The sequence below is a fragment of the Petromyzon marinus genome, chromosome 16 (genome assembly GCF_048934315.1).
Source record: "Petromyzon marinus isolate PM22_M1 ecotype Great Lakes invasive population chromosome 16, UKy_Petmar_22M1.pri1.0, whole genome shotgun sequence".
Taxonomy (NCBI): Eukaryota; Metazoa; Chordata; class Hyperoartia; order Petromyzontiformes; family Petromyzontidae; genus Petromyzon; species Petromyzon marinus.
The window spans coordinates 17650235-17676795 of NC_133682.1; the positions used below are offsets into that span (position 1 = coordinate 17650235).

The 26561-nt window shown below is 44.3% G+C and overlaps 1 long non-coding RNA gene across 1 annotated transcript; it reads right to left on the minus strand.

Annotated features, from left to right (window-relative positions):
* Window positions 1-596: 596 nt before the first annotated feature.
* Window positions 597-26561, minus strand: LOC142924720 (uncharacterized). Its single transcript, XR_012941790.1, has 3 exons — window positions 26037-26561; window positions 25076-25154; window positions 597-696 (listed from the first exon to the last, which is right to left on the minus strand). It is a non-coding gene; the product is annotated as an uncharacterized LOC142924720 (long non-coding RNA).

Sequence of the window (26561 nt, forward strand, 5' to 3'; positions counted from 1 at the left end):
TGGTGGTTTGAGTGAGTTGGTGGTTTGAGATGGTGGTTTGAGATAGTGGTTTGAGTGAGTTGGTGGTTTGAGTGAGATGGTGGTGGTTTGAGTGAGTTGGTGGTTTGAGTGAGATGGTGGGTTGAGTGAGTTGATGGTTGAGTGAGTTGGTGGTTTGAGTGAGATGGTGGGTTGAGTGAGTTGATGGTTGAGTGAGTTGGTGGTTTGAGTGAGAGTGAGTTGGTGATTTGAGTGAGATTGAGTTGGTGGTTGAGTGCGTGAACGGGTGAGTTTGTGAGCATAAGATGTCCTAAACTATTCATATATAGTGACGCTTATACACCTCACCTGGCTGTTTGTACTGGTTGGCAAGGTAAAAATTGTAAATTTAAGAAAATTGCGCCACTGTTTCAAACGCTGCGATGGGAAAACGAACCAGTAACTTCTGGATTGCAAGTTCAGAGTGCAAACCGCCCGTTACTTCAGGGTAGCGTTTCTCATAACCGCCACTGATTTTTTTATTGTTCACCTCTGCTTGCGAGCACACTGTACACTTAACTAACTCTGCAGATGTAAAACCCAGAGTGTGTGCCCACTCATGCACCTCTTACCTCTTGCTGACACCGCATGCATGATGCACGAGTACTGTCTGGGTTTTTTGGGCCGGGGAGAAGGGGAGCCCCATGGGGTGGACTCCGGAGGGTTGTAGCCTGGAATCTGTGACAGCGGACACACAAGATGGCACAAGCGTACAACAAAGATGAAGATCACCCAAATAAGCCTTAACAGACTGTGCTGCTGTTAGGCGGCGTGGCCCACGAGGAGGTGGGTGGCCAGCACTACGCGCATGCAGCCACCTCTGTCTCCCCAGTGCTCATGTCTACACACTGCACCAGGTACTCATTTAAGACAGAGTTTACCTAGGATAGGGACAACACCGGTTGAGATAAGTCAGACTGTCTGCCTTAGCAGCTGTCCCCCTCTCTTTTTTTCTTCCTGATGACAAAAGCTTGTGTTGTGATCGAAACGTCGTAGTTTTTTGTTATTTTTGGTTATTTCATTTGAACCTATTTACGTGACGTTACCGAAAGACCCAAAGAATGTCTTCCTGCAGTTACAAAAGCTTTAAGTCAAGATTTATTATTACATTTGTTTACTGTGCAAAAACTCAAGACTTCTTCATGAGGGTCCTGCAAAGTTTTTGCTGTCACTGTGTAGTCCCAATTGAGTAATTTGCAGGTGATTTTTCAGTATTGGGATGTTTTGCCCAATGCCAGACTCGTTGTATTGGGTATTTTTTTTACTATGGGAGGAAACTCGAGAACACGGAGGAGACCCAGAAGAGGGGGAGAACATACAATCTTCACACACTCACACATTCACGCTAACTCACTCGCTCACACACTCACTCAAACACTTCATTGCACTTACACACTCTGACGAACAGGGGGAGAGAAGATGACAACTCCACGCCGAAACGCGCCCGAGTCGGGAATCAAACCCAGCTTTCTTGCTGCAAGGCGCAAGGGTTACTTACCAATGTGCCACCATGCCGCCCATGGCGATTCGTAAACTACATCAGTACCAGTTTCCATGGACTGGGGGCAGCTGCCCCTGTGCAGCCACAGCCTTGCAAGCGGGCTTTACCCTGCCAAGTGGGTTTGTGATGTTATTAGGCAGCTTCCCCGATGGAATAATTTGCGAGTAAATTTCTCAAATTTGGGTAATTACACCACACAACACTTGGCCGACTCTCTTTTTCTAATCATGTACGTGTTCGCTCTAACTGTGTCTACTGCGAAGTAGACCGCGTTATTAACCAGAGCGGCCACCGACTTCATTTCAGTGTTAAATATTACGGACGGTACATTATACACTAAATACAACTTTAAAAAATGACAATACTGCACGTATATACATCACTCCATTCAGAGTCTTCGATATTGGATTGGTAAGTGCGGTACAGTAAATAGGTTACATTTTACAGTAGGATATTTATTTCTGTGTATTTGTATGTTTATTCACACCAATTTCATATAGTAAACTAATTTAAAAGACAACAAAACATTCACAACATTTAAAAACAATGCTATGCAAGAATGTGCAAAAAAATAGCTTTTTTTAAATTATTATGTAGTGAATATCCGGCGTTGTTAAAAAAAATTTGGCGTCCCCTTCCCCCCCGTAGCCGCTGAATAATCGATGATCTAGTATAGATACTCTATAGTTAGGGCATTTCTGAATCGTCCGGGCTTCCTTGTGCACCGCAGGCTGGGAGGCGTCGTCGTCGGAGAGAGAAGCGATCGTGAGCGACTCTACTCCATCCGGGGTGGACAACCTCCCGAGCTTCTCGGAGCAGGTCGCGAGCGGTATGGCCTTCCTCGCTCACAAGAACGTGAGTCGCGAGATGAGTGAATCAGCAGTGAGCCTCTCTCCTCGGTTGAAAGAGTGGTGGAACATAATGATGAAAATACGTGATGATTTTAACCTGTCTCTGTGTCTCTCTGTATGTATCTCGTGATTTGTTTTATTTTATACCTGTTACTTTACCGAAAGAACCAAAGAGTATGTTTAACTGTATCCCTGTGACTGTGCGTGTTTAACTGTGTCTTTGTATGTGACTGTGTCTGTGGTGCACGTCTTTGTTGCCCTTAATATGTCTGTCTGGGTGGCGAGTGGTCGCTCAGTGGTTAGTTCACTGTGCTACGAACCCAACGGCCAGAGTTCGATTCCCGCTCACGGCCAACACCAGTGACAATTATCTGAACCGGTCTTGGGCCTCCCCAGATGGACTCAGTCTCAAATGAGTACCTGGTGCGGTGTGTAAACATCTACACTGGGGAGACAAAGGCAGCCGGGCGTGGTGCTGGGCACCCACCCCGTCGTGTACCGTGGCCGACCTTCACAGAAGTTGCCCCAAGTTTGTTGAAGGCCACACATGGAATTATTTTCTTTTTTTAGTGCATCCACCGCGACCTGGCTGCGAGGAATTTGCTGGTAACGCATGGACACATCGCCAAGATTTGCGACTTTGGGCTGGCACGGAACGTCCAGACTGACCCCAACTACGTGGTGAAGGGCAAAGTGAGTCCTTCACCTTACTTAGCATCATCAGCATCATTATCAGTATCGCCAATGTCATCACCATCATCGGAATGGAAGGCCCATCACTTTAATTGTACTCAATGTTTTTATTTTATTTTGCACAGCCCCTAAGAAAAAAAGAGTGGGTGGTGCTGCCACACACGGTGGTGCAATGGCTCTCCCACCCTGGACTTGCAATCCAGAGGTCGGCAATTGGATTCAATCTCCCTGCTCTGCCGACAGTTCAAAATATGGATGCAATTTCACAAATCCCCTTCCTCCTCCCCCCCCCGTGTGGTACACGGGGTAACTGGCCCAGAATAACAACCTGTGGTGGTGACCACCAGGCTAACTACACTAATTACAACATGACTAGCTACGACAGAACGGGACCACAGCTCGGGTCCCAGTCCATGTGTTGGAGACTCGGTAGAACGTAGACGTAGACAAAGGTTCTTCAGGATGAACAACAACGCCGGTCCCTCTGGGGGACCCAGCTTATATTCTCTGTGGCGTGGCTGGCTCCGCCCTTGGCCATGACCACCTTCTAGAATCATCGAGCAGCAGGATCTGGACCCCGACCACGTGACCACCCCTAGCCCCCACTTGGGGCCCCTTTGTAGATTTAACCGGTCACGTGTCCTCTCGGTTCAACCAGAGTGCCATGGCATTTAGTAACCCGTTTCCTACGGCCGGCACTCCCACACCCTATCCTGTTGGGTTGGCACTGCACGCCAAGCGTGATGCCATCCAGCGGGATCAATCAGCGCTGACCGAGCCCCTCTAGGGCCGGTACTACACCCACACCAGAGTGGTATCCGCGATGTCAATAGGGCCGGCACTACACAGTGACATCCCGTGATGTCACTACACATTTAACCCTTCAGGGTAGTGGAGGGCTAGATGACGCTAATTTGGCCAGATGAATGTGGCCTGACGCAAAAAAACGTATGACGAATCGCGATGCATCGGCCTGAACTGAATTTACTGAACGTATTGTTGTTGTGCTTGTGGCCATGCGGTCATGTCCATTAGGTGCCCCTGCCTGTAAAGTGGATGTCTTCAGAAAGCATGTTCCATGGGCTCTACAAGGTGCAGAGCGACGTGTGGTCATACGGTATGCTACTGTGAGAAATCTTATATTTTGCTGAGACAAACTTTCACTTGCCACAAACATTCGGGGCCCTGAGTACAGAAGATCCTCACAGCAGACAACGATTTTAGTCTTATCTTACACTATGATTTTTAATTGCGTAAAGTTCAGATTTAAAGCTTTCGTGACTGCAGGGATTCATCTTCTTGGTTCTTTCGATAAAGTAACGTAGAATGGAAAAAAAATAAAAAAAAATAAAACGTAATAAAAAATAAAATTTTCACGACGTTTCGGCCACAACACAAGTAGCCTTCTTCAGGTGAAGGAACAGAACTGTCGGGACGACAGCACTTCAATGACTGCTGCTAAGATTCGCAGTGTCGTTTAAACTAGGTGGGAGAGGTAAAGCGCCTTGACAAAGGAGTTTACATATCAAACAGGATAATTTAGCATTGAAATAGCTGCATTAAAGTGTTGGATCAGCAGGGTGTTAAAGTCAGAAATTAGCATGTAACTGGGAGATTAGCATGATGTTAATGTGAGGGATTAGCATGTGACTGGTCATGGAAATAGCTATGTTAAAGTCAAAGTTTACATCTCAACAGAGGCGTTTAGTATATGGACGCTAAAGGACTGCAACTACCCAACTATCATACAATAAACCGATGTGAAAAAAACTAAGTAGAAACTTCATCAATATAATAAATGTACTCAATATATTCTTCAATAAATTGAGCTATAAACATAAAGTAACTGGGTATACACTACACTATCTAATGAATACCATATAGTAAACTAATAAAAAACTAAAATACTAAACTACATCAATGTTATCAATAAACTCTATATACTCTCCATCAGCTGAGCTACTAACAATAAGTCGTTATACATTACAATGCCATATGGCGAAAAAAATGGGTGGCGGTTTTTTCCTTCTTTCCAACGTTACCACCACGGAGAGCGACGAGCCTCATTCAGACGGACGAGTCCATCCATGCTCGGAACGGAGGAGGGGGGAGAAACAGCCACGATGTGCTGCTCTATCCTGTGTTGCGTTACAACCATGCCATAAACTAGACTACTATACATTGTAATGTTATACCTTCCAATCTAAACTACATTGTATAATATCGTATACACAGCCCAATGTAAGCTCTAACATTATGCATTATATTGATATGTCTCCAAATAAACTTTTTCCTACATTACACAACTATACACCGTAATATACACTACCATAGACAAACCCACCCTTGAATTATACAATGCGTTACTTTACACTACCCTATACTTTAGAGTTTAGACTGTAAAATATTAGACTTGTAATATTACACTATGTATTATTCTACCAACCCTACTGTATACCACACAGCTGTATATTCACTATAAAATTACAATACTATATATTGCCTTATGAATTATGTTAAACATTACAATGTTATACTATTTATTATTATATAACATGCTATAAACCAGGGGTGTCCAAACTACGGCCCGCGGGCCAACTGCGGCCCGCCATCCATTTTTAATTGGCCCGTATCAAAGTTTAAAAATATAATGGACTATGGCCCACTGTATTGCATTTCTTAATTTAAACACTAGATGGCGCTATTGTCTTGAACAAGGCAGCGTCTCCACAAAGCAAGCAATCGAAGAAAACATTTGCTCAGGGTCACCAGAAATGCCGGAACCGAAGAGACGCAAGATTGCAAGCGAGTGCAGAAAATTTCAGACTCGGTGGAAAAATTAATTTTTTTTCATAGAAACCAAGGGGAAGTGTGTTTGTTTGATTTGTAATGAGAGTGTTGCCGTGATGAAAGAGTACAATGTACGACGGCATTATGAAACGAAACATCAGACCTTCACGTCCTACACTGGCGCCGAGCGGAGAGAGAAGGTAAAGCAAATGGCAAGCTAGCCTGCTAACGCAGCAGCAGGGTTTTTTTTCCGTGCTAACAAAGCTCAAGAAAATGCAACAATAGCCAGCAATGAAGTAGCTCAACTCATTGCCCTACACGGGAAACCTTTCTCAGACGGTGACTTCATCAAACAGTGCCTCACTAAAGTCGTGGGAATGTGCCTGGAGAAAATGCAGGATTTTAACGATGTTAGTATGTCCAGAAATAAGGTTGTGCGGCGAATTGAAGACTTGTCGGCTAACTTAAAACAGCAAGTGTCAGATAAAGCTTGTGCTTTCGATTTTTACTCGATTGCATGTGATGAGAGCACAGATGCCACGGACACTGCACGGCTGTTAATTTTTTTGCGGGGAGTTGATGAGAATTTTTGCATTACGGAGGAACTGCTTGATCTTCGGAGTCTAAAGGGGACAACAACTGGGAAGGATATGTTTTGAAGATGTGTCAGATTCAATTAACCAGGCTGGACTTAAATGGGACAAGCTGTGTGGAATTACAACGGATGGGGCTCCAGCAATGACAGGCGAGCGCAAAGGAATGGCTTCTATGGTGAGTGCCAAGGTGCAGGAGAGCGGAGGTGAGACTGTTAAAATGCACTGTATCATCTACCAAGAAGCCCTCTGTGCCAAGATAATCCAGCTTGGCGATATGATGAACACAGTTGTGAAAAATGTCAAAAAAAATTATGGCCCGAGGGCTTTACCACAGAGAATTGCAAGCGTTCCTCTCTGATGTCGATGCTGAATACGGGGACCTACTCTACCATTCTCAAGTGCGCTGGCTCAGTCGCGGCTCCGTGCTGCAGCGGTTTTATTCCCTGAGATCAAATATCGACAAGTTTTTGAAAGAAAAGGGCAGACCTCTCCATGAGATCAGTGACCCTTTATGGTTGGCAGGCCTGGCTTTTTTAGTTGATCTCACTGAGCATCTCAACACCCCGAACAAGAGACTACAAGGCAAAGAGCAGCTGGTACCACAGCTGTATGTGCACATGAAAGCATTCCGTGCGAAGCTCCGTCTCTTCGAGTCACAACTGCGCAACTTCAATGTAGCGCACTTCCCCACGCTGACCGAAATCAATGCGCATTTCCAAATGCCAAGCTCTCTGCAAAAATGGGAGAATATGTGTCTGTGATCACATCTCTCATGACAGAATTCAGTCAGCGCTTCCAAGATTTTTCTGTCATTGAGAAGGAAATCACACTGTTTGCGGCTCCGTTTTCAATGGATGCAAAAGAAGTGGAGGAGAGTCTGCAATTAGAACTGATCGAAATTCAGTGTGATGATTCTCTGAAGAATCAGCATCAGCTTCTCTCCCTACCTGACTTCTACCGGAGTTTGGAAAAGGCCAAGTTTCCTCTGACGAGACGCCATGCAAAACGAATGATGAGTCTGTTCGGCTCAACATACATATGTGAGCAGACATTCTCTCTGTTAACGCTGAACAAAAGCAGGCTGAGAACCAGAACGACCGACAGCCATCTCCGTGACGTCCTTCGCATCTCAACCACCAAACTTACTCCTGACCTGCCAGCTATCCTTCAGACCAAAGCGCAGCATCACTGCTCCCACTGAGCGTAACATTATTCCCATTACAGGTGAGTTAAAAATATACACACCGTTTTCATTTGTTAATAAGCCCAATTACTTCATAAATTCAGTCAATTAAAGTTGATGACAATTTTTTTAACAAACGTTAGTTGATGTGTTAACAAGCCCAATAATTTATTTGTGTAATAAGCTTGAAATATCCACATCCCCTATTTGTCTTCTTGTCTCTCCCTTCATATGGACAATGAAAGGGGATCAGCACCCTAAGAACCAATCTGAGGCTGTCACTGAGAGAATTACCTGCCAACCTTTTTTTAAAAAATGAAATTAAAATCTACTAATGAAGAGCTATGATGGAGGCTTTTTTTCTTCAAACATGTTCAATAATCAAACGTAATTTACCTGCATTTGATTGATTTTGACAATATTAGTGCATGAGAAGTGAGGCAGTATACCTCACGTGTAGTGAGTGGCCCAATCCTTCGTATATTTTTCTGTATGTGGCCCTCGGGAAAAAAAGTTTGGACACCCCTGCTATAAACCATACCATTGACCGTCGTGTGAAAGGTATTAAGAGGCAGTGGCAGCAAATGGACTGCGATCTGAAAGTCACCATAAAATACAATCAATTAAGTACCAAAATGGTTTATAACGTCTTTCCAATGGTTACTAAGCCAGAATCCATCTTCTCGGTTGAAATTGTTTCTGTGTTTGTATATGTGGATGGCCTCATGAACGAATCTCTCATGGTAGCCGGATGGCTTGCAGAGAACGTCCGTCTTGGAGAAGTCAATGTCATGTGAGCCCACTGAATTATAAAAGTGATCTGCCACGGCTGAGGTGCTCGTCCTACCGTGTTTCAAGTCTGCTTTATGTTCACGGATGCGGTCCCAGATATGTCGTTTGGTTTCTCCAATGTAACTGCTACCACAGAGGCAACTTAGTTTGTAGACGTCCGGGTACTGTATGTCTGGAACCACATCTTTTACAGACGGAACCAGATCACGGATTTTATGTACTGTGTTGAATCGGACCTGGATCTTGTGTTTATTCAGGATTTTGGAGATCTTTTTTGTGACCCCCGCAATGTAGGGTAAGGTGATGGTTTTGAAAGGCTCCTCAAGAGGATCCTTCTTCATGGCTGGAGTGATGGCTTTGCGGATTGTGTAGTCGGAGTAACCATTAGCCTTGAGAGCTTGGTGTACGTGCTTAAGTTCACTGGCAATGTGTTCCTGGTCGGAAATGCATTGGGCTCTATGGTATAGAGTCTTGATGAGGGAGTTCTTCTGGCATGCATGGTGGTGGGAATCCGGTTTTAAGTAAGCATTCGTATGCGTAGCTTTCCTGTCGACAGAGTGGCTCATTGAACCATCAGGTCTCCTTTTAATTAGGACATCCAAAAAGGGTAGCTTGCCATCTTTTTCGACCTCCATGGTGAATCTGATGGCTGGGTGTATGGAATTGATGTGGTCGAGGAATTGGTTTGTGTTATGGTCGAAACGTCGTGAGAATTTTTATTGTTTTATATATATTATTATTTTGTTGTTTCCCTTCAACGTGACTTTACCGAAAGAACTAAGATTATGAATTACTGCAGTCACGAAAGCTTTAAATCAAAATTTCATTGGAAAGACGTTATACACAATTTCAGTTCTTAATTTATTGTATTTTATGGTGACATTCAGACTGCAGTCCATTCGCTGGCACTGCCTCTTCACACGACGGTCAATGGTATGGTTTATAGCATGTTATATAATAATAAATAGTATAACATTGTAATGTTTAACATAATTCATAAGGCAATATATAGTATCGTAATTGTATTGTGAATATACAGCAGTGTGGTATACAGTAGGGTTGGTAGAATAATACATAGTGTAATATTACAAGTCTAACATTTTACAGTCTAAAGTATAGGGTAGTGTAAAGTAACGCATTGTGTAATTAAAGGGTGGGTTTGTCTATGGTAGTGTATATTACGGTGTATAGTCGTGTAATGTAGGAAAAAGTTTAGTTGAAGACATATAAATATACTGCATAATGTTCGAGCTTACATAGGGCTGTGTATACGATATTATACAATGTAGTTTAGATTGGAAGGTATAACGTTACAATGTATAGTAGTCTAGTTTATGGCATGGTTGTAACGCAACACAGGACAGAGCAGCACATCGTGGCTGTTTCTCCCCCCTCCTCCGTTCCGAGCATGGATGGACTCGTCCGTCTGAACGAGGCTCGTCGCTCTCCGTGGTGCTAACGTTGGAAAGAAGGAAAAAACCGCCACCCATTTTTTCGCCATATGGCATTGTAATGTATAATGACTTATTGTTAGTAGCTCAGCTGATTGGAGAGTATATAGAGTTTATTAATAACATTGATGTAGTTTATATTTTAGTTTTATTAATTCGTTTACTATATGGTATTCATTATATAGTGTAGTGTATACACAGTTACTTTATGTTTATAGCTCAACGTATTGAAGAACATATTGAGTACATTTATTATATTGATGTAGTTTATACTTAGTTTTTTTTCACATCGGTTAATTGTATAATAGTTGGGTAGTTGCAGTCCTTTAGCGTCCATATACTAAATGCCTCTGTTGAGATGGCTATTTCCGTGACCAGTCGCATGCTAATCGCTCACATTAACATCATGCTAATCTCCCAGTTACATGCTAATTTCTGACTTTAACACCCTGCTGATCCAACACTTTAACACAGCTATTTCAATGCTAAATTCTCCTGTTTGATATGTAAACTCCTTTGTCAAGGCGCTTTACCTCTCCCACCTAGTTTAAAAGACGCTGCGAATTTTAGCAGCAGTTATTGAAGCGCTGTCGTCCCGACAGTTCTGTTCCTTCACCTGAAGAAGGCTACTTGTGTTGTGGCCGAAACGTCGTGAGAATTTAATTTTTTATTATGTTTTATTTTTATTATTTTATTTCTATTCTACGTAACTTTACCAAAAGAACCAAGAAGTTGCATAGAGTTGTTGCATGCTTGGGCTCCAGATGCCGAAGTTACCTTTTAAAAAACGGCTACCAATCTCATCAGATCTCAGAAGCTAAGCTTGCAGCGCCCAGCCCTGATGGTAACCCGGGGATACAAATTAATGTGGAGAAACAAATGTTCGCTTGTGACGACCAAGACTACGCCTCACTGATTCCGAAGACTTTCATTTTCAGGAGGGTCCTGCCGAGTATTTTTGCAGTAGGGAGGCGATGTTGTGCTGTGCAGTGCCGGAGAGTATGCTCATGCAGCCCGTCCACCCTGTCCTCTCTCCTCCCGTCGGGACGGGTCGGTCACAATAGCGTTCAGAAACACCCTCCACGTCACAAAACAGTTAAATTTCTCAATCCGCAGGTCAGCTCAAATCTGTATTGTGGGCGTTCCCTTGTACTCTACTGTGTACGTGGGGCTCTGGATCCAATCCCCTGATCACCATTCTTCTGGCCACCCATAGAAAATTAGAGTGCACAATTATACGTGTGATTCATCACAGGCGAGCTCACACCGGCCACACTTGCAGCTTAGGGCCTCGCATTAAGAGAGGGGGGGATCTCTAAATACGAAACAAGAAATGGACACGAGGTTTCGAGTTTTAACATAATTGCTTAATAAATAAAGATCGGTGAGAAAAAAAAGACTCTCCAAAGCAGTTATTTTCATTCTGTTGACAAAAATATACAGGCATTCATAGAAGGGGCCTCTTAAACTTGACAATGGCATAGGGCCCCAGCAATGCCATCATCCGGCTCTGCTGCCGAGTGTCATCCCAATGAAGTAATTTGCAGGTAACTTTAGCATTGGGATGCTTGGCCAATACCCAGTTACATTGTGATTGTGTGTTTTCTAGCTATGTGAGCAAACTGGATAATTAATTAACCAAGGCGCTTCTTGTTGCGAGGGTCAAAGATCACCGGTGCACCACCCTGCCACCTGAAACGATAATAGTTCGCTTATAATTTTTTGGTTATTTTAGTGTGCACATTTACACGCGATAATCACATCTCATCAAGCATTTTAAAAGGGCACCCTCAGTGGCAACTGTTCTCTGTGTGACACACGGTTATTCAGCACCTAACCTGCAAGCAGGTCAAGTGCTGTTTGCTGCGAGCAATCCCAATTGAGTGATTCGCAGTGAAGTTTTTTTTTACATGCCAATTTTCGCCTGTGATGCTGACACACGATGGCCATACTTTATTTTAAATAATGTCTTGGGATCGTTTTCATTTTTTTACGTTGAATTGTATTGAGTAAATCATGAGCCCGTTACAGTGCGCCACGGGATTGCACGTCATTCGAGTGGTGCATTCACAATGCAACCGGACCATTTATTAGTAGGGGCTGACGCGAAGGGGGGAGTGAGGCCCGTGCCCCCCCATAAACTGGAGGGGGGGGGAGAGGGGGGCATTGTGACAGGCGTATTGTAGTAGGTGTAATCTGCTCCACGTTTGTCTTGATAAAGGAGACCTGTGCAACCTGCTCGGTGTGTGACGTGCGTGCTCCTCGGTGTTACGTGTGTACCGCTCGGTGTGTGATGTGTGTGGGTGTAGGAGAGGCCCCTTACCCTGGCGCATGGCAGTCTATGACAAGTTCTACCGCTTGATCTGCGATGGCTACTGCATGCAGCCACCCCCCTGCTGTCCACCGCAAGTGTAAGCCGCCCCCCCATACCTCCCACACCAGGTTTTATCCAATGCTGGACTGATGCGTTTCTATTGTGGATGCAGGTGGCTGACGGAGGAGAGTGCGAAGTGTTTGTTCTGGGATATTCTTTGATTTTAATTGTAGTGATTCAATTAATTGATTGAACAATTGCTTAAGGGTGAATTACGTGATGTGTTATTGGCAGTGAGTTGTGCTGGCTGGTTCAGTCTCGTTGACACGGCCATTATGAACCCTCTTAGTCTGGAATGTCCTACTTCCAGCCGTACGTGCTGTTGCGACCCACAGACTCCTCACATACAATGAGGGAAAAAAGTATTCGATCGCCTGCTGATTTTGTACGTTTGCCCACTGACAAAGAAATGATCAGTCTATAATTTTAATGGTAGGTCTATTTGAACAGTGAGAGACAGAATAATAACAACATACATATGTGAGCGGACATTATCTCTGTTAACGCTGAACAAAAGCAGGCTGAGAACCAGAACGACCGACAGCCATCTCCGTGACGTCCTTCGCATCTCAACCACCAAACTTACTCCTGACCTGCCAGCTATCCTTCAGACCAAAGCGCAGCATCACTGCTCCCACTGAGCGTAACATTATTCCCATTACAGGTGAGTTAAAATATACACACCGTTTTCATTTGTTAATAAGCCCAATTACTTCATAAATTCAGTCAATTAAAGTTGATGAGAATTTTTTTAACAAACGTTAGTTGATGTGTTAACAAGCCCAATAATTTATTTGTGTAATAAGCTTGAAATATCCACATCCCCTATTTGTCTTCTTGTCTCTCCCTTCATATGGACAATGAAGGGGGATCAGCACCCTAAGAACCAATCTGAGGCTGTCACTGAGAGAATTACCTGCCAACCTTTTTGTAAAAAATAAAATTAAAATCTACTAATGAAGAGCTATGATTGAGGCTTTTTTCTTCAAACATGTTCAATAATCAAACGTAATTTACCTGCATTTGATTGATTTTGACAATATTAGTGCATGAGAAGTGAGGCAGTATACCTCACGTGTAGTGAGTGGCCCAATCCTTCGTATATTTTTCTGTATGTGGCCCTCGGGAAAAAAAGTTTGGACACCCCTGCTATAAACCATACCATTGAGCGCCGTGTGAAAGGTATTAAGAGGCAGTGGCAGCGAATGGACTGCGATCTGAAAGTCACCATAAAATACAATCAATTAAGTACCAAAATGGTTTATAACTTCTTTCCAATGGTTACTAAGCCAGAATCCATCTTCTCGGTTGAAATTGTTGCTGTGTTTGTATATGTGGATGGCCTCATGAACGAATCTCTCATGGTAGCCGGATGGCTTGCAGAGAAAGTCCGTCTTGGAGAAGTCAATGTCATGTGAGCCCACTGAATTATAACAGTGATCTGCCACGGCTGAGGTGCTCGTCCTACCGTGTTTCAAGTCTGCTTTATGTTCACGGATGCGGTCCCAGATATGTCGTTTGGTTTCTCCACTGTAACTGCTACCACAGAGGCAACTTAGTTTGTAGACGCCCGGGTACTGTATGTCTGGAACCACATCTTTTACAGACGGAACCAGATCACGGATTTTATGTACTGTGTTGAATCGGACCTATATTTTGTGTTTATTCAGGATTTTGGAGATCTTTTTTGTGACCCCCGCAATGTAGGGTAAGGTGATGGTTTTGAATGGCTCCTCAAGAGGATCCTTCTTCATGGCTGGGTGATGGCTTTGCGGATTGTGTAGTCGGAGTAACCATTAGCCTTGAGAGCTTGGTGTACGTGCTTAAGTTCACTGGCAATGTGTTCCTGGTCGGAAATGCATTGGGCTCTATGGTATAGAGTCTTGATGAGGGAGTTCTTCTGGCATGGATGGTGGTGGGAATCCGGTTTTAAGTAAGCATTCGTATGCGTAGCTTTCCTGTCGACAGAGTGGCTCATTGAACCATCAGGTCTCCTTTTAATTAGGACATCCAAAAAGGGTAGCTTGCCATCTTTTTCGACCTCCATGGTGAATCTGATGGCTGGGTGTATGGAATTGATGTGGTCGAGGAATTGGTTTGTGTTATGGTCGAAACGTCGTGAGAATTTTTATTGTTTTATATATATTTTATTATTTTGTTGTTTCCCTTCAACGTGACTTTACCGAAAGAACTAAGAATATGAATTACTGCAGTCACGAAAGCTTTAAATCAAAATTTCATTGGAAAGACGTTATAAACAATTTCAGTTCTTAATTGATTGTATTTTATGGTGACATTCAGACTGCAGTCCATTCGCTGGCACTGCCTCTTCACACGACGATCAATGGTATGGTTTATAGCATGTTATATAATAATAAATAGTATAACATTGTAATGTTTAACATAATTCATAAGGCAATATATAGTATCGTAATTGTATTGTGAATATACAGCAGTGTGGTATACAGTAGGGTTGGTAGAATAATACATAGTGTAATATTACAAGTCTAACATTTTACAGTCTAAAGTATAGGGTAGTGTAAAGTAACGCATTGTGTAATTAAAGGGTGGGTTTGTCTATGGTAGTGTATATTACGGTGTATAGTCGTGTAATGTAGGAAAAAGTTTAGTTGAAGACATATAAATATACTGCATAATGTTCAAGCTTACATTGGGCTGTGTATACGATATTATACAATGTAGTTTAGATTGGAAGGTATAACGTTACAATGTATAGTAGTCTAGTTTATGGCATGGTTGTAACGCAACACAGGACAGAGCAGCACATCGTGGCTGTTTCTCCCCCCTCCTCCGTTCCGAGCATGGATGGACTCGTCCATCTGAACGAGGCTCGTCGCTCTCCGTGGTGCTAACGTTGGAAAGAAGGAAAAAACCGCCACCCATTTTTTCGCCATATGTCATTGTAATGTATAATGACTTATTGTTAGTAGCTCAGCTGATTGGAGAGTATATAGAGTTTATTAATAACATTGATGTAGTTTATATTTTAGTTTTATTAATTCCTTTACTATATGGTATTCATTATATAGTGTAGTGTATACCCAGTTACTTTATGTTTATAGCTCAACATATTGAAGAACATATTGAGTGCATTTATTATATTGATGAAGTTTCTAGTTAGTTTTTTTTTCACATCGGTTAATTGTATAATAGTTGGGTAGTTGCAGTCCTTTAGCATCCATATACTAAATGCCTCTGTTGAGATGGAAACTTTGACTTTAACATAGCTATTTCCGTGACCAGTCGCATGCTAATCCCTCACATTAACATCATGCTAATCTCCCAGTTACATGCTTATTTCTGACTTTAACACGCTGCTGATCCAACACTTTAACACAGCGATTGCAATGCTAAATTCTCCTGTTTGATATGTAAACTCCTTTGTCAAGGCGCTTTACCTCTCCAACCTAGCTTAAAAGACGCTGCGAATCTTAGCAGCAGTTATTGAAGCGCTGTCGTCCCGACAGTTCTGTTCCTTCACCTGAAGAAGGCTACTTGTGTTTTGGCAGAAACGTCGTGAGAATTTTATTTTTTATTATGTTTTATTTTTATTATTTTATTTCCATTCTACGTGACTTTACCAAAATAACCAAGAAATTGCATAAAGTTGTTGCATGCTTGGGCTCCAGATGCCGAAATTACCTATTAAAAAACGGCCAGTCTCATCAGATCTCAGAAGCTAAGCTTGCAGCGCCCAGCCCTGATGGTAACCCGGGGATACAAATTCATGTGGAGAAACAAATGTTCGCTTGTGACGACCAAGACTACGCCTGTCCTCCCAAGGACAGGCCTCACTGATTCCGAAGACTTTCATTTTCAGGAGGGTCCTGCCAAGTATTTTTGCAGTAGGGAGGCGATGTTGTGCTGTGAAGTGCCGGAGAGTAAGCTCATGCAGCCGGTCCACCCTGTCCTCTCTCCTCCCGTCGGGACAGGACGGTCATAATAGCGATCAGAAACACCCTCCACGTCACAAAACCGTTAAATTTCTCAATCCGCAGGTCAGCTCAAATCTGTATTGTGGGCGTTCCCTTGTACTCTACTGTGTACGTGGGGCTCTGGATCCAATCCCCTGATCATCATTGCATTCACTTAAATAATAATAAATTATCCTGGCCACCCATAGAAAATTAGAGTGCACAATTATACGTGTGATTCATCACAGGCGAGCTCACACCGGCCACACTTGCAGCTTAGGGCCTCGCATTAAGAGAGGGGGGGGATCTCTAAATACGAAACAAGAAATGGACACGAGGTTTCGAGTTTTAACATAATTGCTTAATAAATAAAGATCGGTGAGAAAAAAAGACTCTCCAAAGCAGTTATTTTCATTCTGCTGACAAAAATATACAGGCATTCATAGAAGGGGCCTCTTAAACTTGACAATGGTATAGGGCCCCAGCAATGCCATCATCCGGCTCTGCTGCCGAGTGTCATCCCAATGAAGTAATTTGCAGGTAACTTTAGCATTGGGATGCTTGGCCAATACCCAGTTACATTGTGATTGTGTGTTTTCTAGCTATGTGAGCAAACTGGATAACCCATACAGAACAAAGGTGAGAACGTAGAAAACTCCGCAAAGTGCCAGTCGGATCATTAACCAAGGCCCTTCTTGTTGCGAGGGTCAAAGATCACCGCTGCACCACCCTGCCACCTGAAACGATAATAGTTCGCTTATAATTTTTTCGTTATTTTAGTGTGTACATTTACACGCGATAATCACATCTCATCTCAAGCATTTGAAAAGGGCAGCCTCAGTGGCAACTGTTCTCTGTGTGACACACGGTTATTCAGCACCTAACCTGTAAGCAGGTCAAGTGCTGTTTGCTGTGAGCAATCCCAATTGAGTGAGTCGCAGTGAAGTTTTTTTTTTACATGCCAATTTTCGCCTGTGATGCTGACACACGATGGCCATACATTATTTTAAATAATGTCTTGGGATCGTTTTTATTTTTTTACGTTGAATTTTATTGAGTAAATCACGAGCCCGTTACAGTGCGCCACGGGACTGCACGTCATTCGAGTGGTGCATTCACAATGCAACCGGACCATTTATTAGGGGGGGCTGACGCGAAGGGGGGAGTGAGGCCCGCGCCCCCCCATAAACTGGGGGGGGGGGGAGAGGGGGGCATTGTGACAGGCGTAGAAGAGTTGTAGTTGTAATCTGCTCCACGTTTGTCTTGATAAAGGAGACCTGTGCAACCTGCTCGGTGTGTGACGTGCGTGCTCCTCGGTGTGACGTGTGTGCCGCTCAGTGTGATGTGTGTGGGTGTAGGAGAGGCCCCTTACCCTGGTGCATGGCAGTCGATGACAAGTTCTACCGCTTGATCTGCGATGGCTACTGCATGCAGCCACCCCCCTGCTGTCCACCACAAGTGTAAGCCGCCCCCCCATACCTCCCACACCAGGTTTTATCCACTGCTGGACTGATGCGTTTCTATTGTCGATGCAGGTGGCTGACGGAGGAGAGTGCGAAGTGTTTGTTCTGGGATATTCTTTGATTTTAATTGTAGTGATTTAATTAATTGATTGAACAATTGCTTAAGGGTGAATTATGTGATGTGTTATTAGCAGTGAGTTGTGCTGGCTGGTTCAGTCTCGTTGACACGGCCATTATGAACCCTCTTAGTCTGGAATGTCCTACTTCCAGACGTACGTGCTGTTGCGACCCACAGACTCCTCACATACAATGAGGGAAAAAAGTATTCGATCCCCTGCTGATTTTGTACGTTTGCCCACTGACAAAGAAATTATCAGTCTATAATTTTAATGGTAGGTTTATTTGAACAGTGAGAGACAGAAAAACAACAAAAAAATCCGGAAAAACGCATGTCAAAATGTTATAAATTGATTTGCATTTTAATGAGGGAAATAAGTATTTGACCCCCTCTCAATCAGAAAGCGGCTCCCAGGTGTCTTTTATACAGGTAACGAGCTGAGATTAGGAGCACACTCTTAAAGGGAGTGCTCCTAATCTCAGCTTGCTACCTGTATAAAAGACACCTGTCCACAGACGCAATCAATCAATCAGATTCCAAACTCTCCACCATGGCCAAGACCAAAGAGCTCTCCAAGGATGTCAGGGACAAGATTATAGACCTACACAAGGCTGGAATGGGCTACAAGACCATTGCCAAGCAGCTTGGTGAGAAGGTGACAACAGTTGGTGCGCATCATGGAAGAAACACAAAAGAACTGTCAATCTCCCTCGGCCTGGGGCTCCATGCAAGATCTCACCTCGTGGAATTGCAATGATCATGAGAACGGTGAGGAATCAGCCCAGAACTACACGGGAGGATCTTGTCAATGATCTCAAGGCAGCTGGGACCATAGTCACCAAGAAAACAATTGGTAACACACTACGCCGTTAAGGACTGAAATCCTGCAGCGCACGCAAGGTCCCCCTGCTCAAGAAAGCACATATACATTGAGGGAAAAAAGTATTTGATCCCCTGCTGATTTTGTACGTTTGCCCACTGACAAAGAAATGATCAGTCTATATTTTTAATGGTACGTTTATTTGAACAGTGAGAGACAGAATAACAACAAAATCCAGAAAAATGCATGTCAAAAATGTTATGAATTGATTTGCATTATAATGAGGGAAATAAGTATTTGACCCCTCTGCACTTGGTGGCAAAACCCTTGTTGGCAATCACAGAGGTCAGACGTTTCTTGTAGTTGGCCACCAGGTTTGCACACATCTCAGGAGGGATTTTGTCCCACTCCTCTTTGCAGATCTCCAAGTCATTAAGGTTTCGAGGCTGACGTTTGGCAACTCGAACCTTCCGCTCCCTCCACAGATTTTCCATGGGATTAAGGTCTGGAGACTGGCTAGGCTACTCCAGGAGCTTAATGTGCTTCTTCTTGAGCCCCTCCTTTGTTGCCTTGGCCGTGTGTTTTGGGTCATTGTCATGCTGGAATACCCATCCACGACCTCACCGTTCTCATGATCATTGCAACTCCACGAGGTGAGATCTTGCATGGAGCCCCAGACCAAGGGAGATTGACCGTTCTTTTGTGTTTCTTCCATTTGCGAATAATCGCTTTAACTCTTCTCACCTCTCACCAAGCTGCTTGGCAATGGTCTTGTAGCCCATTCCAGCCTTGTGTAGGTCTACAATCTTGTCCGACATCCTTGAAGAGCTCTTTGGTCTTGGCCATGGTGGAGAGTTTGGAATCTGATTGATTGATTGCTTCTGTGGACAGGTGTCTTTTATACAGGTAACAAGCTGAGATTAGGAGCACTCCCTTTAAGAGTGTGCTCCTAACCTCGGCTCGTTACCTGTATAAAAGACACCTGGGAGCCAGAAATCTTTCTGATTGAGAGGGGGTCAAATACTTATTTCCCTCATTAAAATGCAAATTAATTTATAACATTTTTGACATGCATTTTTCTGGATTTTTTTGTTGTTATTCTGTCTCTCACTGTTCAAATAAACCTACCATTAAAAATATAGACTCATCATTTCTTTGTCAGTGGGCAAACGTACAAAATCAGCAGGGGATCAAATACTTTTTTCCCTGCCAATGAACATCTGAATGATTCAGAGGACAACTGGGTGAAAGTGTTGTGGTCAGATGAGACCAAAATGGAGCTCTTTGGCATCAACTCAACTCGCCGTGTTTGGAGGAGGAGGAATGCTGCCTATGACCCCAAGAACACAATCCCCACCGTCAAGCATGGAGGTGGAAACATTATGCTTTGGGGGTGTTTTTATGCTAAGGGGACAGGACAACTTCACCGCATCAAAGGGACGATGGACGGGGCCATGTACCATCAAATCTTGGGTGAGAACCTCCTTCCCTCAGCCAGGGCATTGAAAATGGGTCGTTGATGGGTATTCCAGCATGACAATAACCAAAAACACACGGCCAAGGCAACAAAGGAGTGGCTCAAGAAGAAACACATTAAGGTCCTGGAGTGGCCTAGCCAGTCTCCAGACCTTAATCCCATAGAAAATCTGTGGAGGGAGCTGAAGGTTCGTGTTGCCAAACGTCAGCCTCGAAACCTTAATGACTTGGAGAAGATCTGCAAAGAGGAGTGGGACAAAATCCCTCCTGAGATGTGTGCAAACCTGGTGGCCAACTACAAGAAACGTCTGACCTCTGTGATTTCCAACAAGGGTTTAGCCACCAAGTACTAAGTCATGTTTTGCAGAGGGGTCAAATACTTATTTCCCTCATTAAAATGCAAATAAATTCATAACATTTTTGACATGCGTTTTTCTGGATTTTTTGTTGTTATTCTGTCTCTCACTGTTCAAATAAACCTACAATTAAAATGATAGACTGATCATTTCTTTGTCAGTGGGCAAACGTACAAAATCAGCAGGGGATGAAATACTTTTTTCCCTCACTGTAGAGACCCACAGACTGCTTCTCTCTCTACAAGATAAACATAATCAGTGTTTCTGCACTACGTATGGAGATGCAGTGGCATTTAGACGCCGCTGTGTGAATCCATTCTGTAGATATTTTATGCCTTCATGACCCTCTACCTACTCACCCCCCCTCACCCCCCTCGCCACCTGACCCCCTTCATCCCCCTCTGTGACGTCATTAACATCATCGGCACTCATTCAACCATTCTGAGAACGAACGCACACTGGAAGAGGTGAAACCGCAGTCCGAGCTTGTGCGCGATTCGCCTTCCTCGCACCCTCACTGCACCCTCCCCTCGCCCCACAGCCGCAAGGTGATGCACCGCTGCTGGAGCCACGCGCCGTTAGAGCGCCCCAAGTTTGAGGCGATCCTCGCAGAGCTGAGACCGGCCTCCAACGATGACAAGATCGACAAAGGCGAAGAGGTCGGCTGGGAGCCGTCGTCCGTTCCGTCTGAGTACAGCTCCCTCGCTTGCTAGGATCGCCCTCGCTACCTTGTCCACTCTAGGGGTGAATAGTTTTTTTTTATTATCTCAAAGATTGCCGTGCTACATTTGTTTATTCAGAGAAGTCTCACTCTTTTGCAGGAGGGTCCTGTCCAGCTTTCACAGAAGGGGGCGATGTTGCCACGGTGTGTAATCCTTGTTTAAGTAATTTGCAGGTAATATCTTACAGTTAGAATTGGTTGTTCTTTTTTGAAAGCTGAGAACCCTGAGAAAACGCGTGCACAACAGGGGAAGAACATGCAAAGTCCACAAACTCTCACTTACACGCCAAGACTAAGATCCCCCCATGTAACAGACTGTTGGGTAAGTGCCGTTATGAGCACTTATGCAGGCCAGCACAGCATATGGGGTTTGTCTCTGCCAGTGCTGATGTTTTCACAATGCACCAAGTACTCATTTGAGGCCGAGGGTAGGTCCAGGAATGGTTCAGATAATTGCCACTGGTGTTGGCCATGAGCAGGAATTAAACCAGGATTTATGGCTTCATATTACAGCTCGCTAACCCGCTGCACTAACGCTCCCCGTAAACATCGGTAACATAAACAAACAACAGCTCGTACAAATACAAGAACAAACACAAGAACCCCCCCCCCCCATAAGGTACATCGTGTTGTTTTGATTTCACGACTCGGCGTGACTCGCGAATACTCAAAGCGAGATGCTCGTGGTTAGTAAACAGGTGTCCAGTAGTCAATCCGTGTTTACTAAAATCTCGTGATTGGTAAATTCGCGGTTGGCAATGGATTCCTGTACATGTATGCCTCTACTTACGAAAGGGATGCGTTCTTCGAAAAACGCACGCAAAACAAAATATCGTAAATCGGAAGGGCTTTTCCCATTAATTGAATACGAAAAACTAGCGATGAGTTTCAGACAGTCATTTCTACTATAAACCCAAAATAAACACCAATATTTCACAATGCAAAAAATTATAAAGCGCAAATATTACAACGGTTGAATAATAATCAATTTTAAACAAAAATAATTAACACCTTCAAGGAATTCACCAAAAGATCTGCATGTTGGAATGACTGGAGAGGTGACGAGGCGTTACTTTTGTACTATGGGGATACCGTTACACTGTCGTGGATGGATGACAGTTTTTTGCTTGATGATCTCATGGCACGTGCCATGTGATATATTGTTTCCGCTGAAATTCTATTTGTAAGTCGAAAAGTATCCTTAATTTGTCAATTTCATTTCACTAAATTTCGTGAATGGAACATTCGTAAATCAAAACACAAAGATTTCCTGTACAACCCATATAGACTGTTGGGCCAAGTGCTGTCGTCAAGCACCTAATACAGAAAATAAAAAAAACACGTGCATTCATGCACAACCACGTGCAAATACACGTGACCATTATAAGCACATGCTTTCAACAGAAATTACAAATGTTATATATTGTGCTTTAATGATTACATTTTATATTAGTGTGTCTTAATATTCCACAGTAAATATCTTCAAGGACCACTCTTATAGTCCCATCATCACCACCATCATCACCAAATGTATCATTATCATCATCCTAACCATCTGTATTATCAATCACCATCTGTATCATCACCACCAAAGCAAAGACTCCCCGTATAGCCCGAATAGACTGTTGGGGCAAGTGCTGTAAGCGAGTACCTGTGAAGGCCAGCATGGCCCACGAGGGGTGGGTGGCCAACACCACGCCCGGCCGCCTTTGTCTCCCCAGTAGTGATGTTTACACCACACCAAGTACTCATTTGAGGCTGAGTCGACCTAGGGGAGGCCCATGACCGGTTCAGAGAGTCGTTACCTGCGTTGCGCATGAGCGAGAATTTAACTCGGGTCGCCGGGTTCGTAGTGCAGCGTGCTAAACGCTACACTACCGCTACCCACGACCTGTATCACCATCATCTTCCAGAGTTAATACATTTCATGTCAATAGCTGGAAATGCTTGTATTTGTAATAAAAAATGCATAAGTAGTTGTCACTCACTCACCCACACTCAAACGGTCAGAAAGGACTGAAAGATGAAATATCTTCAGAACCCTACATCCTGAAACTAAATTAATTATTTCAATTTTACCAAGTAAGGCCCACTGAGCTATATCGCACACTCAGGAGTCCTGATTCCACTTCTGGGAGTCTCAAGTCCAACGCCATGGAATTGTATATGTTTAAACATGTGCGTGCATGTGTGTTTGTGTGCACGTATGTGTGCATGCGTGCCTTCATATGCGCATGCGTGTGTGCACGTGCGTGTGTATGCACGTGCGTGTGTAAAATAACTTTAGCCATGACATTTGGGATATGTTAGGTTTAGGGTTAAGAGCTTTGCGCACATAAACAGGTGGGTGTGTTAACTCACCAGTGTGTAGCTCACCTCACCGGTGAGCTGATGTGTACGCTATCTAATCTGTAAGCTTACGACTGTGTGTGTGCACACTAGTGTGTAAGCTCACTGATGTGTAAACCTGCTGGTGTGTGGCCTCACTAATGTGCAGCACATTTTGTCGAAGCTCACTAGTGTGCTTGCACACGAGTGTGCCGGTGAGTGTGAGTGTGTGTGCGGTGAGTGTGTGTAAATTTGTGTGTGTGTGAGTGTGTGTGAGTGAATGAGTGCGGTGTGAGTGTGTGTGAGTGTGTGTGAATGCGGTGTGAGTGCGGTGTATGTGAATGTGCAGTCAGAGTGTTGGTAAGTGAGTGTGCGGTGTGTGTGAATGTGCAGTCAGTGTGCCGGTAAGCGAGTGCGTGGTGAGTGTGCGGTGTGTGAGTGTGCAGTGAGTGCCAGTGTGCTAGTGTGCCGGTAAGTGAGTGTGCGGTGAATGTGGTGTGTGTAAGTGTGCCGGTGAGTGTGTGGTGAGTGTGTGGCTTGACGTGTATCCGTATCAGTCTTACTCAGCCACCCCCTTACTTGCCCACGCGTAGATCCGTCCTGCCCACCAGACAGCTACATGCGATTCAAATGTCCACGTACACATGACATCACATTGCGATGCGCATGTGTGACATACATGTGCCACGTGTTGCACACACTACGCACGTCCCATGCACAAAGGGCATGCCTTACAAGTGATGACCACGCGATGCAGGTGCTTGCCTTGTAGATGTCACGTACCCGTGACGCACGAGGCCCGTGCGCGTGACGCGCGTGCTCCGCGCTGCCGTGTGCTTTGACCAGGGCCGTCCATAGGGGGTGCGTGGGGCCCCCCCCGATGCCTTCAAACTAAACCGGAAGCATTACATGTGACACTGATGTCTACACGTGGGGCCTCCCCCGAAGCGCGGGGCCCGGGATAGTCGGTCCAATTTGCCGGACACTCGGGGACGACTCTTGATTTGGCATACGCGACGCGCACGTTGTGTGCGCTGTGCGTGGGGTGACTGGCCCGATGTGCGTGCCAGGCAGGGCAAGGGGGACTGCCATTGATTGTGTCGAGACCTTTTGTATGGGTGACGAGATGAACGCCCAAATTCAACGCAGGCCGCCACACAAGGGCTGCACATTTCAATATTGAGCAGGTCCCTGTGTGTCCGTGAGTGTGGGTCCCTGTGTGTGTGTGTTGTTTCTGTGTGCGTTATGTGAGGGTAGCAGTGACGCAGTGGATAGTACGCTACGCTACGAACCCCGCAAACATCCGAGTTGGAGTCCCGCTCATGGCCAACAAAAATAACGATTATTTATCTGAACTGGTCCTGGGTCGACTCAACCTCAAATGAATACCTGGAGCGGTGTGTGTAATACGTCACCACTTGGGAGACAAAGGCGGCCGGGTGTGGTGTTGGCCACCTACCCCCTGGTATGCCATGCCGACCTTCATTGGTGCTTGCGAACAGCACTTGCCACAACAGTCTGTTAAGGCTATATGGGGGATCTCCGTCTCTGTAGTGGGAAACTCGTAGGTGTGTGCATGTGTGGAGGGAAACCTGTACTGCTGTCGTACGTTGTGACCGGGCAAGGCCAATTTCCGTCCTCATGGTCGGCCACGGCGTCCTGGTCTTCGTACTGCTGCTTGTTTTTGGCTGTAATGACACCCAACATGGACAACCCCATCACCTGCGTTCAAACAAGTGTTACACAGTACGTACACACGCGCAATAAAGCAACCACAAAGCACATACACTTTTAAATATAAAAGCACTGGGGGTCTAGTACTGAAGTCACCAATCCGTGTGTATTATTTATTTATTGGTTGGTCATTCTGATGGCAGCACAAACAGAAGCTGCATCCATAACTTCTCAATCCACACAGTCCCAGGCCAAGGTCCATTCGTGGAATTAATACAAATATTTACTTATTAGAGGGTGTTTTGGTTTGTTTGGGTTAGATCGCGTAAATCTTAGTCAAGTTTGTCACGTAAACAAAACATGCCAATTAGTGACTAATTCAGCACATCGGTGTGTTGGAGAGTAAACCCACAACATTTACAATTCAAGTACCGTGACGTTTCGCCTGTAACTACAACAACAACCCGCCTCGTCAGGTGACAGCCGGAGTTGTGGTGAAATCCTTCCCCTGTTTCGGTCTTTAATAGACGTAGACGGGGGATAAATGTGACGTCGTCACTTGTAAGCAGATCCGATACGAAGACGGGGGGGGGGGTAATGTATTGATGTAAATTACAATGGATATCTGTTATTGATTGGGTTATTCGCAGTTAATCAACATACATAATTGTTACTCCTGCTATTATGGATTGACTCAAGCAGCTAGCGAAGGATGCTAGGTTTAGTAATATATGTTATATATGTCGCTATTGTTAACTTTCAATCACATTTCTTATGATCACTGTTGCATTGTTTTTATAGCATTATTTTAGTAATTTCTAGAAAGGTTTAGTTTAGCCTGATTTTTACATAGTGGACACTGTGTGTGTGTGATGTGAGCTGAGTGGTGGAGGTACCTGGCAACAGTTGAACCGAGCCCGCTCGGCCTCTTCATCCGTGGCGACCAGGGTACAATCGTTACTATATTCTTGGTTCTTTCAGGTAAAGTCACGTAGATAGAAAATAATAACAATAAAATAAAAATAAATTAAATTAAAAGCAAAAAACCCACGACGTTTCGATCGCAACACGTGATGAAGACCGCTTGTGTTGCCACCGAAACGTCGTGGGTTTTTTGCCTTAACTTAAAATGTTATTTTCTATCTACGTGACTTTACCGAAAGAACCAAAAATTATGAATTCCTGCAAGTTACGAAAGTTTAAAGTAAAAATTTGACAGTCGTGTAACTAATCAGGCCTAGAGGATACAGTGGACCACGTGGTTTCCGGGGTGTGTTACCTTAACAACAAGTGACGTCACTTCCTTAGCAACGGCGATCATTACAGACGGAGGTGGACGCGCGCTCTGTGTGCTTAAAGATCGCATTCGGGAGCACACTTCGACAACGTCGTCAGTGAACATCGATAACGCGGTTAAATTA